General features: G+C 39.4%; 2 long non-coding RNA genes across 3 annotated transcripts; both read right to left on the bottom strand.

Moving 5' to 3' along the window:
• Nucleotides 1-7,182: 7,182 nt before the first annotated feature.
• Nucleotides 7,183-10,800, bottom strand: LOC125904348 (uncharacterized). 2 transcript variants are annotated; one of them, XR_007451440.1, is made up of 3 exons: nt 10,756-10,800; nt 7,654-7,754; nt 7,183-7,375 (listed from the first exon to the last, which is right to left on the bottom strand). It is a non-coding gene; the product is annotated as an uncharacterized LOC125904348 (long non-coding RNA). The 2 variants fall into 2 exon arrangements; XR_007451439.1 differs by lacking the exon at nt 10,756-10,800 and adding an exon at nt 8,618-8,897.
• A 112-nt stretch (nt 10,801-10,912) lies between these two features.
• Nucleotides 10,913-12,692, bottom strand: LOC125904349 (uncharacterized). Its single transcript, XR_007451441.1, has 3 exons — nt 12,613-12,692; nt 11,384-11,473; nt 10,913-11,082 (listed from the first exon to the last, which is right to left on the bottom strand). It is a non-coding gene; the product is annotated as an uncharacterized LOC125904349 (long non-coding RNA).
• Between the last annotated feature and the right edge of the window lie 1,653 nt (nt 12,693-14,345).

Raw genomic sequence — 14,345 nt, 5'->3', positions numbered from 1 at the left:
GTTCTGCCAAAGAGGATATTACAGGATGTCAATGTTAATGCCTGCAGTGGTGTGAGATGGAGGCGTCATCACTGCAGCTGCAACACAAGACCAGAGACAATCACATCTCTGGTGTGTATGTATGTGTGTGTGTGTGTGTGTGTGTGTGTGTGTGTGTGTGTGTGTGTGTGTGCGTGCGTGAACTACAGGTATGCAGATAACAAAGAATGTGGTGTGATGCTTCTAAATATAGTATGATTGGGGATGGTGTTGTTATTAATACTGAGGTAAATGCAGCCAAACACACTTAAAGAAATAAGCAAAAGCTTTGCTGCAGCCTGTCGGAATTTTACAAATCACTTCTTATCTTCTCATACCTGGTCACATTTTTCTTTCGAACAACTGGGTTTCAGTCATATACAAGCCTATGTTAACTGCACGTGTCTTTTTTCCCTTCAAATTCCAACTTGGCTGTGAGTACATGTATCATCTTTTGCACGTCCCTCTTTAAACACTGTACTCTGCCTGGTCAGGTACGCTGTACACTACCCAGCAAACATTTTGAAGTCTATTTCACGTCTGATTAACGTCGGTCAGGCAGGTTGATTGGAGGTCTATCTGAGGGGCTGAAATGAAAGCTTTTCTGACGTCGTTTTCATGACCAACGTCATTTCAACGGCTCATAGACAGCATCAATTTACGTTGTTTCAACGTTGTATAGACGACATAACGACTCACAGAAAGGCTACTTCAATCTAAGTCATTTCAAAGTCAAATAGATGACATTTCAACCTGTATATTTTTTTAAATAATTTTAAGTCGAAATACACATTAAAAAACGAATCTGATTGAAACTTTGAAAATTGAAATAAACTCACCTGTCAGTGTTGGGTAAGGGTTACTTTAAAAGTAATCAAAGTACGTTACTGTGTTACTTTTTAAAAAAGTAACCAGTTACTTTACTGCATTACTCCAAGTAAAGTAACTCAATTACTTTAAAAGTACTTCCAACGTTACTCCCTAAGAAAAGTAACTCAAGCACTTTTAAAGTACTTTTGAGTATTCTACATTTCCTATTGGGCAATGGACCACAGGGCGCTAAGCCTACATTTTTGTCTCCAAAATTAAAGTTATGGACCACTTGCCCTTCACTGAGATCCAATTCTCCCATCACAGCCGTCACTTTGACCAGTAGAAACACAGAACGATCTGCTGCCGTAGACAACTGTATGACAACAACACCCCAGCATTTTTAATATTTCCTCTAGGGATGATACCACACAGAGTAAAGGGGGAAATGATGGTGTGAAACAGCAGAGGCACTTTGTCAACCCGCTGAGCTAACGTTACTGTCATTAGCATCAAGCTAGCAAACAATGGTACATCTTCACGGTCAGACATAAAGTAATAACATTAACAAGTAGCGGCGGGGCTTTTACTCACCACAACTGCAGAGGCTCCCAGCTTCATTTGAAACAAATTATATTATAGACGGTCCGTTATTTATTAATCCCTCTATGTGTTTATATATTTATATTTATATAATATAAATTATATATATATATATATATATATATAATATTTATTTATTTATTTATTTATATTTATATTTACTTTTTATCCGCTCCATTGTCTTTGTAAAGGTAACATATTGCACCGTCATTTCAAACTCAACACTTGTTTCAAATCAAAAGCCCCTTATAGAGTGCCGAAGTCACGCACCTTCCGGTAGAGCTCATGGGACTTTATGCTGCATTCTATTGGTAGCCGGAACCGGGATTGATACGGTTTCCGGTCCAGAAAGGTACAAAAGAACACCCGTTCTACCTGGAGGTCCCGTCATCAAACTCGGGCAAGGTCCAGGTAGACCGAGTCGGTAGAATTGACGTCACGACGAAGATGGCTGCACACACTGTGAATGGTAAACAAAGTTATTTGTCCTCAATTTGTCCTCGTATATGCTGTTTAATTAAGCGTCGGGCCCATAGCATTTGTGTTGTAAAAATCATACAAGTACTTTGCAATGGCATTTCTGTTTCCACTATTGATTTGTGTTGGAAAAAAAGTCTGTGCAAGCCCATTGTAGCCTAAAGTCGTTTGAAACAGCAAAGTCTGCGTTGCTCAGCAACCATGCAAACCAAAACAAACTTGCGTTGCGCTGCCACGTTTTCTGTACTGTTGCAATGAAATGCTGCATTCGTGTGGCAATCCAGGCCGTCATTCCTTGTCGGATTTATATGACCGTATGACGCGTCTGATCTGAAAGTGTTTCATTGCAATAGTCCGGAAAACATGGCGGCACGCCTTAAGTTTGTTTTTGTTTGCATGCCAACTTTGCTGGTTCAAACGACTTTAGGCTACAACGGGCTTGCACAGACTTTTTTCCAACACAAATCAACAGTGGAAATAGAAATGCCATTGCAAAGTACTTGTATGATTTTTACAACACAAATGCTATGGGCCCGAGGCGTTTTTGGGGTATTTTTACTGCCTTTACTTTTATATATATCTTTTTTTTTTCAGGACAATCTGGGCTAACCAGATTTGCCATCATTTCATGTTCTTCTATGTGCCTGTATTTTATATTAATTTTTTTATCAATGAAAAAAACAAATCCGTGTTACTCAATTCTTACATTTTTACATGTATCTCACCACAGCAAGTTGGAAAATGACATATTCTGCCATATCTGAAGAGGGAAGACTCTCTGGAATCTGGCAACATAAGAACCATGATGCTGGGACATTCTGTCACTTCACAGGTGTCCAAAACATGTGGTTTGTGCCAGGCGGACATGATTGCCAGTATTTTTTCATTATTGCAAGAAATTCCATTGACTCATTCACAAGTCAAAAATGTGTTTTATCTGAAAGAAACATACAATATTTACATCTAAGATAATAGAAAAATAGTCAACCAAGTGCAATGATGTCCTCCAAGATAATATTTGTTTTTCAGTTTCAGTTATATATTGAGGGGGCATTTTGGACATTGGGGGGCACACATGTCCCCCTAAATGTATGGTGACTATGGCCCTGTCAGCATGCATAATTAGGCTACAGTTGTCTGGGTGCGCAAAGGTGAAGTGGCTGGTCTTGTCATACAAAGTTTGATGGAGTGTCAACTGGACAATATGGAGATATTTGCATCTTGAAAGCCGGACTACAAATGTGGATAGACAGGGAGAAACATACGCAAGTCTAAGACGTGGTAAGATACGATATTCCTCACTATAGTCCAGGGGCCACGGGGCTAATTTTCACAAATTGGTATCATTTAAAGGGACCACACAATTTTGGTATTTTTGACTTCCTCTATGTCTCTAGTTTACATTTTGGTATGATAGACCTGCGTATCTAGTATCTTAATAATTTTTTTTGGATGATCTTTGGGTCCTCCCCAAAATTGAAAATAGTCAAAATTGAGGCTTCTCCAAAAGGGACAGTGTCTGCATTATCACATGAATCTCGGGAAATAATTATCAGAATGTCACCAAATTTGGACTGAATGTTCACAGACAGTTGCTGCACACAATGCAGTAAAGATTTCATCAGTACCTTGCTCCTTTTAAAAAATGTATACACCTAAACATACATGAATTATAGGCGGACATGGAATAAGGAATGAAAAATCCAAAAGGCATGTATATATGTGTTTGCCATTGTTAATGTAAATAAGCCAATCACCCAAAAACTGCACTTATATGTGCCAAAGAATGTCATCTTATCATAAAAGTAGGTTATTAGATTATTCACCTCACCATCTGATGTCACCAGCCCCTGACAGGTAACTAGTGCAGCCAGAACTTCAAACAGACAAATAGAACGGGGCCCAGTTAGTCCAGGGGCTAAAAGGATCATTTTCACAACTTGGTAGGCCCCTATCACCCACGGGGACCAAACAATTTTGGCATTTTTATCTCTCTACAGGTCTCTAGTTTGTATTTTGGTATGATAGCCCTGCCTATCTAGTAGCTTAATTACAGTTATCACTCTGTAAACAAACTTACACCCATGTAGGTAAAACACTACAAATAGGGCAAAAAATTAACTAATAGATATCCCCATGAAACTTGCCCAGTTGATCACTCATATTAAGACAAGTATTTTTTGTATTACAAATTTTCTGAAATATTTTATTTAAATATGCACCAATTTTGTTAATGAAGACAATCACAAGGAGGGGAAATTGATTACGCAGTTACTGTGCTAACACTCAGTGTTACTGTAGCCTGCAGTAGGCCTACGAGCACTCGGAGCTGCCCAGTTGCTATTTGACCCATAACTAGGAGGCAAAGGGAGTGCTACCGCTTGCCTAAGGCGGACTCCCAGGCTAGCAGAGGGAAAGAGATGCCTTATTTCTCCATTGTACGCCGTCCTAAAATAGGGGGGCCCACCTGTTGCCCTCATCCTAACTAACACTCAGAGCTACTATACTGAAATTGAATGTCAGTGGAGAGCATAGAGAGACAGCAATGGCAGACTTCGAATCAGGTGGAGAAGAGACAGGAGCTGTGGCTGGTGAGTCCTTAAAACAGAGGGAGAGATGGCATAAGGCACAGAGATAATGTCAACACTAGGAACACGAATTAGAATTTAGGCCATCTAGAGCCGTTATTAAGTATAGCACTTACTCTGTCACATCATTCATCGTCCACATCACTATCATTCAGCTCTGGAAAACATTCCAGCTCATTTGCCTGGTTGCTGCAGGTTTGTAGTTTACACGTCTGTGCAATGCAGACCATTTTGCAGGCATGGACATTCTGAAAGTTTACATGTTTGTGAGCAGGAGCATGATAGTAGGGCCAATACAGCCTCTGGTGCAGGCGTACCTCGCATCCACTCAATGGCCAGATCCTTATCATGGATCTTCCATCCATGATCATGGATCTTCCATCCATGATCCTTTGGATTTGGTACACTTGGATTGCACTCCAGACTCCTCCATCAGATAGCAGGCTGATATTTTGCTCGCAAGGCATGCATGTAGAGACAATCTTCACAAGGTGGAAGCTGACTGGAGTCTATTTCTCCACGCCTTGCACAAAATAGCTGGTAGCGAAGCGTGTTAATGTGTTAGTTGTGTTTGTGGAAAGCTATATGAAGTGACTGATAACAAGATCTGTATAATGGATTGTAAAGAAATTTGTTAAGTTTTTATTTTGTAGACAATAAATCTGGATTTATAGTGTGATGGGATGACAGCACAATGATGTGTGCTCTGCTCCTGCGCTTTCATGTGATATGCGTGGCATTTCTGCGCGATGCTGCATTCGCGAGTAATCTATCCAAGAGTAATGTGTGTGCAGAGCTGTATGAAAGCTCTGTTATTCATGATTTTAGTGTAACTTTCGCTGTGAAAACATTGGACTACCGACAAGTGCTTTGCCTTATCGGAAAGCTACAATTTCGCTGTTTCACGTGATATGCGTGGCTTCTCGCTATGACGCACGGTCGCGGAGAAAATCAATAGAGAAGAACAGGTGTGAATTTGGATGCACTATGCATTGTTCGGGCCCATAGGGTTAAACAGTATATACGAGGACAAATTGAGGACAAATAACTTTGTTTACCATTCACAGTGTTCGCAGCCATCTTCGTCGTGACATCAATTCTACCGACTCAGTCTACCTGGAACTTGCCCGAGTTTGATGACGAGACTTCCGGGTAGATCGGGTGTGCTTTTGTACCTTTCTGGACCGGAAACCGTATCAATCCCGGTTCCGGCTACCAATAGAATGCAGCGAAACGCTTTCAGATCAGACATGTCATACGGTCATATAAATTCGACAAGGAATGACCGGCCTGGATTGCCAAATGAATGCGGCATTAGATCGGAAAAAATATGAATGGCAGTGAATGGGGAGAGCAATATTATCTTTTGTTCCCGTTTGAGTTGCGACATGAAATCTAAATATGTTGTTAATGAATTTAAAACTTAAATTTTAAAGTCAAGAAAGTCATACTTTGTGGTAAAACTGTTGAGATATAAGCTTTTTAATTAGAAAGACTCAAGAGTACACAGGAGGAGGTCGCGTATGTGACGTCATAGCTTTCGCTCGCTTCCTGCAGCTTGGCCTCCCCACTGAAATTCCACTGTTTTATGATTAACTGATTTGTGATTGAAGATGTCTGTATGTTTTGTGCCAGGTTGCAGTCACTCCAAGCTGCTGGAAGTATGACTTTCTTGACCTTAAAATTTATGTATTAAATTCATTAACGACATATTTGGATTTCATGTCACAGCTCAAACAGGACCAATAGATAATATTTCTCTCCTCATTCACTGCCATTCATATTTTTTCTGATCTAAGGTCCCATGAGCTTCACCAGACAGGGCGTGACTTCGGCACTCTAAACAGGCTTTTATTCTGAAACATTTGTCAGAACTTCCTGTGGAAGATACAGTAGCTTGACAGTTTACATATGGCGCTTCAAATGTAGCTCCTGCCATCTGCTGACGCTTTTAGGTGACTACAACAACATGTCGGCTGGTACATGAACAGACACAGTGACTCAAATAATAGTAAAAGTGATAAAAATAGGACAAGAATAACCCAATGACATCACACACGCCTAAAAGACGACCGGGGATAATTGGTGAGTACCAGCGTGTAGCGTGTACCAGGCATAATGCAAGTCCTGAGTCTGAAATATGTCTGTCAGTGAGTCCTACTCCACCTATTTAGACTCCACCGTAGACAACGGCAGCATTTCTCCGACCACGTAGTGAGCCACAAGCTCTGTGGCTTCTTTCAGACTGATAGGTTTAACGTTATCTCCGTTATTAGAACCACATGACAGCCGTTGCTGTTTCGTAGCTGAATGACCAGCGTTCTAAAAATAACGGAAGTAACTGATGTCCTGTTTGAAAACGTACGTATTAGCAAACTAACGCGTTAGGTTACTCGTTACTGCAAAAAGTAATCAAAGTACTCTAACACGTTACTTTGTAACGCATTATACCCAACTCTGCCTGTGATAAAGTTAAAAATATCCTAGTGATGTTCACCCATACTGTAAAATACATCATCCATCAAGTATTAATACATGGACTAATCTTAAAAAAGGGATAAAAGACAGCATTCAGGACCAGATATATGTAATGAATTATCTATATATTTAAATACACTTGAATAACAAATGAACATGTTTAATGTAACAAACATTTTATTTGAAAGTGAACATTTTAGGTCCTGGAGAACAATTACAGTTCCTTGAGAACAATTTCAAGGTCCTGGATAACAATATCAAAGGTCCTGGATAACCACTGCGAGGTCCTGAGGGGGTCTGTCCCTTGCCCCCAGTTTGTGCTGGGGCATGTTTCAGGTGGGATTGCATAGCTGATTCAGTGTCTGCGTCTGTGGCTTTCATGTTCCATCTCTTCACAGCAGCTGGAAAGAGGGCACAATAAAAAATTAAACATTTTTACAGAGCGCCTATTCAGATGCTAAATGCACTTTATAGATGGCAGGAACACTTTGTTTTGGAAGTTGAAAGGCTAATGAAAGATCCACATCTTGGACCCACACAGTAGCCTGAATCTGATGTTTCCTAAGAAAGCCTGTAGGCATTAACAGTCTGTGCTATGGTAGCCCAGCTGAGCCCAGGATAGCCACATGCAAATGAAACCCATTCAGTAATTTCAGTAATGTCAATCTTAGTTTCTTACACTTGATCACATGACACAGCTTTGTGGCCTTAAAGGGAAGTTTATCCCGTTGTCCTCCTCCATGCATGTTGTAATTTGACATAACTCCATTCGTCATGAGCCTGTAAGACAAAATTCCTGTTAGTATATTGTACATATATAACAAAATAAAAACGGCACCAAAAGGGTGTGCCGTTTACATCATTGGATCAGTAATATAGGAAGTTGTGTACTATAACTTTTACATCAAAATCTAAGTAGGCTACATGAAGACATTAGCACCAGATCAAAAATACTAAATGAATGAAGACATGTAAAAACATAATGTAGTCCCTGAATTTTATCCCTTAAGTATTTTCAAAATTCTCTGCAATTACAAAGTTTACACAGTGCTGCCAAAAAACCAAGGCAATTAGATTAATGACACGCAGCTGGCATGAGACTATCAAAATACAATGAAACAAAATTCTGACAGACAGAGGTTCTTGCAACATAGTTTGTGCACGATTTAGGAAAAGTGAAATCACAGGCTCTATTTATGTTTAACTCAGAGGTTGCACTAGACTTTTTCGTCGCCGTCATTTTGACGGACAGGGTCATAAAAATCTGGTCATAATCTATTTTTACCGGTCATTTTAATTTTCGTTTTTAAATGATATTAAAGATAATCAAAGACATTTAGTTTTCATTCGTTCGTTTTTAATAAATCCAAAAAGCAAGTTATAAAGTGTGCATTAATAAGGACATGAACAAAAAGATGAACAGACATCCACACACCCGTGCCATTAGGCTTCGCCCTGAACACACCGGACAGCACAAACGCGTCACTAACGCGTCCAGTGTGTCCAGGGCGTTATGTAGTTATGCCTGTAGGCTCGGTGACACAAAATTAAAATTGTAATGAAGTGATTATGGTATTGAAAAATGTGTTCGGTTATGCTCTGTTGTGTTATTTTCAATTATAAACATGGTATTTTCTCCTCACGTTCCACAGTGCGTGCTGTTATTTTATTTTGAAAACTGGCCGGATTCTCTCCTCTATTCTGTGTCCGACTTCCTGTTTGGTAGAATCCACTACATCCAGCTTGACAGAAGCACTTGCTGCTCCCGTGAAAAATAGACCAGACACCGAACTGAAGCGCTGCCTCTACTCCTTGGACGCTCCGCTCTGCTCAGCGGCCTGTGTGGACAGTCAGATAGGTTAACATGGGCACTGACTGAAGACTGCCTGGGCTGCTGGGCGCCGTGCTTCGGTTCCACGTCTGGTGTTTCCTGGGCGTTATGTCAACAACGCTACATGAAGCAGATGAATGACTTTTTCTCTGCAGTGTGAAAACGGCAGCCACTTAAACCACAGACTGTGCACTCTGCCGCCAAATGGACAGGGGTGGTAATTGCAACCGGTCAAAATGACCGACGGCCTTCAGATTTTCCGGTCATTGTTGTAAAAAAAGAAAAACGTCAATGACCGAGAATATCCAGTTAACGCGACCCCTGGTATAACTATACATGACGCACAGCAGCTATCAAATTGTTTCAACTGGAGAGGACATCTCTGGGACTTCATCTCAAATTCCTAGCCCATATTTATACATTTAGCAAGGTTTATTTACATAATTTGCACATGTGACTGTGATGGGACACTGGCATTGTAAAGCTGGCAAGTTCATTTGACACTCACAAACACCACAGTTTTGAAATACAGTACAATTGATATTTAAGAACTTGCCTGACCTATGTAACAGCAAGAGGAAAAACTTCGTTCCTCCCATGTATTGTAGGCTGCCTCTATCATGAAGAGCTTATTTCCAACATCTGATGTCATGTCAGAGCTACCAAGTAAGCATTTTTTCTGACAAGGATAAAGTGTGTATTTCTACCAGTCAATCAAAATTCCCTCTGCTGGCCCCCACACCCCCCACACTTAACGACTACAACATATTTCTGATGTCTACTTGACAAAAATTCAGCACCTTATAAAATATTTAGTGTTTTTCAATCTTTCAGTATTTGTAGTTTGCCATTTTTAAATTGGTAAATTCTTTTGATTTACCTGTGTTTCAAATGACACATCAAATTAAATGATATCAACAACAGTTGGTTTGGTGCGTGTGTGTGACAGCTAATCCTGATGGTGGTGCTGTTTTGGGTGTAAAGTCTTTGGGTTTTCGCAGGGCTTGGTCATTTGACCTGGAATTATTTTTGTGTTCAGTGGGCTATGCGTACTGGGCTCTGTGTTGATATTTTCCACCTGTCAGAGGTGCCTCATACTTGTTCAGCTGACTGATGCAGTGCTAAACCAGGAGAGATGAGACTGTGTGCACAGAACACAAGGGGAAGGGGAAGTAAAGACCTACCTACGACCTGGTCGCAAGGGTGAAAACAGTCGTGAGAGTAACCGACAGCCCACGTGGGCTCTGAAAAAGAAAGAGGCTGCCAAAGCTTTGTACAAACTGACCAGTTAGCTGCTAAAGGAAAGACAAAAACTTAATGGGAAAGCGAAGGGGTCAATTGTGCTTCACCACTCCAAGTACGTCCCACTTAGTTTATTTATTTTTGATATGTTGAACCGGAGGAGGCAGTACAAGTATCCAGTACACTCCAAAGGCATCAGGATAATGAACCTATATTGTTTATTAAATATGAAAGAGCCCTCATTTATTGTTTGGTATTTTCTTTTGTTTCTTATTTGATATTTGTTTTACTGGCATGCATTTGTTTAGCTTTTTGTTGAAGTGTATTTAGATATTTTTTTTTATGCTCACCCCTATATTGTTACAGCTGGAAAATTCCAGCTTACATCCTATAATAATTCTTCATGTACTACAAGACCGAGACAGATCAGTCCGTTTTGTTTTCGCCAGTATGGAGACAAAGGACCAGAAGCTAGCCGTGTGTTGAAATATGAAGACAAAGAAGGCCTACTCCTGGCTGGAATGGACATTCAGTTTTTTAAATACTGAGCAATCTTAACTTATGTTGAAAAACACAGACTTTTTGCTAGCTAAATCACAAGATAAATGATTTTAAACAACTGTTATCTGTACTCCCCTGTAGACAAGTTTTATAGACTTTTCTCACACTTCACACCTGTGATAATATTTAATTATCACTTAAACATACCTGTTCATGCACTTTGTAGTGCAATCCTTTATGTTCTTGCCACCAACTCTGGACAACAAGGTTATCTGTAATGACAGAACAAGAATGCTTTACCTGAGACAATACTTGTGTGGTAAAAAACATTACAGAAATCTAATAAAACTTTACTTGCCATTGTTTCCATTGTTGCCTTTTTTTTCAATTTCTCCTCAAAATTAGCCACGTCATGTTCATTTTTTAATTGCTCAATGGAGCATTCTGGATCTTGCTTGGTCCTTAGTGAGGCCTCAATCCGCTGCACATGGTCCTTCAGTTGTAGAAACACATTAACCATCTTCCTTTGGAATCCTGAATTGATAATACATGAACTACTCAGCCAAAGAAAAACTTTTGAGATTATTCCAATATTAGTAATGACACAGCAGCAGTGTAATTAACAAGTTTGACTTGTGTTCTTCAGACACTGTGTATAGATTTTTTTTTTCTGCTTTGCTGTGGGACACAGGCAAAGTATAATTAGCAAAGATTTAAATTCTTAAAGATGCACATTGTGGGAACAATTTTATAAAATGGTTGATACATAAGAAATAAAAAAAATCCAGAGTACAATGAAATGCTAGCAGAATTGTAACGGTGAAGTTTAACCTACTTTTCTGTCTATTTGGTGCTGACACTGTGGGGGAAGTCTGTCTTGCACAGGAGGGATTTTTGCGTGGCGAATTCCATACAATAATACAACCTGAAATACAAAAGGACAGATTGCAGATATGACAGGGCAAGACAACAACTACACCCCTTTACAAGATCAACATACCTGTACATGCCGCTTCATCAGGATATGAAGTGTCCATTTATTCAGTGTTTTTACAGTCTGTAAGGTTTGAGTTATCACTAGAGATGCAGTGATTAATCGAATAATTGATTATTAATCTAATATCAAATTTATCGCCAACTATTTTGATAATGGATTTTTTTAAATCTTTTTTTTTTTTTATTTAAAAAAAAAAAATCCAAATTCGGATATTAGCTTCTCAAATGTGAATATTTTGTAGTCTCTTTAGTCTTCTTGTGATAGTAAACTGCATTTCTCTGTGTTCTGGATATAACAAGACATTTAAGGATGTCTACTTGGGTTTTGGAAAACAGGGTTCACCATCCAAAATATCATAACTGGGAATTAAATTGAAACCGTAATTACAGTGTACTGCTTTGAAAAACAAAGTCTGCTGGTAATGACAGCTGCATAAATAATGCTGCCCCGACCAAAGATTTTCTTAGTCGAACAGTAGTCACCATTTCAAGGCATTAGTCGACTATTTGTTGCACGTTTATATTTAATTTAATTAAAAAGCGCCGGCATGAAGCGACATGTCTACCTCAATGGTAATAACTAGGTGGATGACTTCAGGCAATTTACATATTCAGATGATACATGTTTGTGGTCGACGAATTATAGGCTAATCTTTGCATGCATGGTTAGCATTTCACCCTCTTGTGGCAGTCACACTTAATAATCTACACTGTGGATTATTTTACCAGACATAACTTTAACTGACTTCACCCTTAACAAGTGATGAAGTCAGTTGACTTGTGTTGCAACATGTCGACACTTCCTGTGTCCGTTTTAATGAAAAGACCTCTGGCGTTTCATACATGGTCTAGCCATTTAGCTGCTAAGGTTAATTTTGACAAGGCACAAGTAACTGAACGATGAAAAGGCTTTCTCATCGAATTACGGTTAGACTATTAGGGGGCAGCCCTTATTAATATAGTATTTTTTGTCATAACATTCAGACTTTGATCCTTTTACAATTGAGTAAACATGAAATTTGACAAAACTGAACATTGTTGAGTTGAAGGCACAAGACTGGCACTTACATCTTGGTGTCAGTTCTTGGAATGTCGCAGCAGGTGGATCCATTGCAGACACACTGGGGGAGGCAATGATTGATTGGTACTTTGACAAAAAGAAAAAAAGAAAAGAAAAAAAATTGTTACCCGGCTGAAAAGACATTTGTAAAACAGAGTTTGTAGAGCTATGTGTGTGTTACCTATGCTGTATTTCTGTGTTTTACTGGTTTGGATCGCTGCCATATCAATTCTTACACTGGAATTGATATGTAAAATGAAAATTCAGTCATCTACTCACCCTCATGCTGATGAGAAATCCGGTATAGTTTTTTGATCCTCAAAACACTGCTGGAGTACCATGGGGACAGAGCTTCTAGTATTTTTCCAAAAAACAGAACAAACCCTAATAAAAATACCCCCCCAAAAATCCTTAAAAAATCCCCATACTGCTCTTTTGCCACAAACCATATTTCCTGAAGGGATATGCAGAATTAAGTTAAAAAGATGACATTTCCTCCATGTTTAGGCTAAAAATTGACTCTAGCTCTTAGCCTGCAGGTGCATGTGCACACCGTTTGAACGGCCTGAGCAAGCTGATCTCTCGTGTGAGTAGCTTTCAGCAGGATGCAGCATGTTAACAGCACCTGGTATGTAGATATCGTGCAGCTTTGAGGGTGATCTTGCTCAGGCTGTTCAAATGGTGTGCGCATGTGCAAGTGCACGCACCTGCTGGCTATCAAACCAGAGTCAATATTTAGTAATAACATTGATAAAATTATGCCTTTTTAACTTAATTCTGCATCCAGCAATGTCGGGACATATGAATTGTGGCAAACGAGCGGTGTGGAGAATTTTATCTATAAGTATCTGTATCTATAAGTACAGGATGTCTACTGCTAACTCTAACATGAGTCCTGCATAGTTAAGTTTGTTGTAATATTCTCAAAGAAGTTACTTGGGCTTTTGGATGGAGGACCTCTCCGATATGGAGGCATCTGGACTTCTTGGGAACCTGTGGATATATATAGTTTCAAAATAATACAACACTATCCTTAACCGTGGACAGTTCAAATGTGGACGAGTGTTACAATATATATTATTGCACTTGCCTTGACGGTAGTCTTTGTCAGGTACATTTTTTGAACTCCCTTTACTGTCAGCGGTAGTGCGTGGTATTTGACTCCTATCTGCATTTATATAAATAAACAATTTCAAATAAGTACAGGTTGTCTACTATAACTATAACATGAGTCCTGCATAGTTAAGTTTGGTGCAGTTCTCTAAAAAGGGTTACTTGGGCTTTTGGACGTAGGGCCTCTCCGATATGGAGGCGTCTGTTGTCCTTGGGGACCTGTGGATTTACATTTCTAAATAACATTGTCCTTAAATGGGAACTGTTCAAATCTTGATGTCATCTGTCACAAACAGAGTGTTACTATAAATAAAATTGCACTTGCCTTTACAGTGGTCTTTGCCAGAGACAATTTTTGAACCGCCTTTATGCTCACAATTAGCGCATGGCATTTGACTCCGATCTGCATTTATATAAATATATAAACAAAAAATTTCAAATAAGGACAGCTTATCTACATAAAACTGTGACATGAGTCCTGTAAAGTTAGTTTTGTGCAACTTTCTATAAAGTGTTACATGTGGAATCCTTTGCTGCAGTGCAGCTGGCACTTGAGCTTTTAGATGGATGGCCTTTTTTGTATGGAGGCATCTCGAGGGCTTGGGAACCTGTGGATATATAGATGTTT

The sequence above is a fragment of the Epinephelus fuscoguttatus genome, linkage group LG17 (assembly GCF_011397635.1).
Source record: "Epinephelus fuscoguttatus linkage group LG17, E.fuscoguttatus.final_Chr_v1".
NCBI classification, from domain to species: domain Eukaryota; kingdom Metazoa; phylum Chordata; class Actinopteri; order Perciformes; family Serranidae; genus Epinephelus; species Epinephelus fuscoguttatus.
Note: the sequence above shows the minus strand (reverse complement) of the source record. Positions and strands in the feature narration are given on the sequence as shown.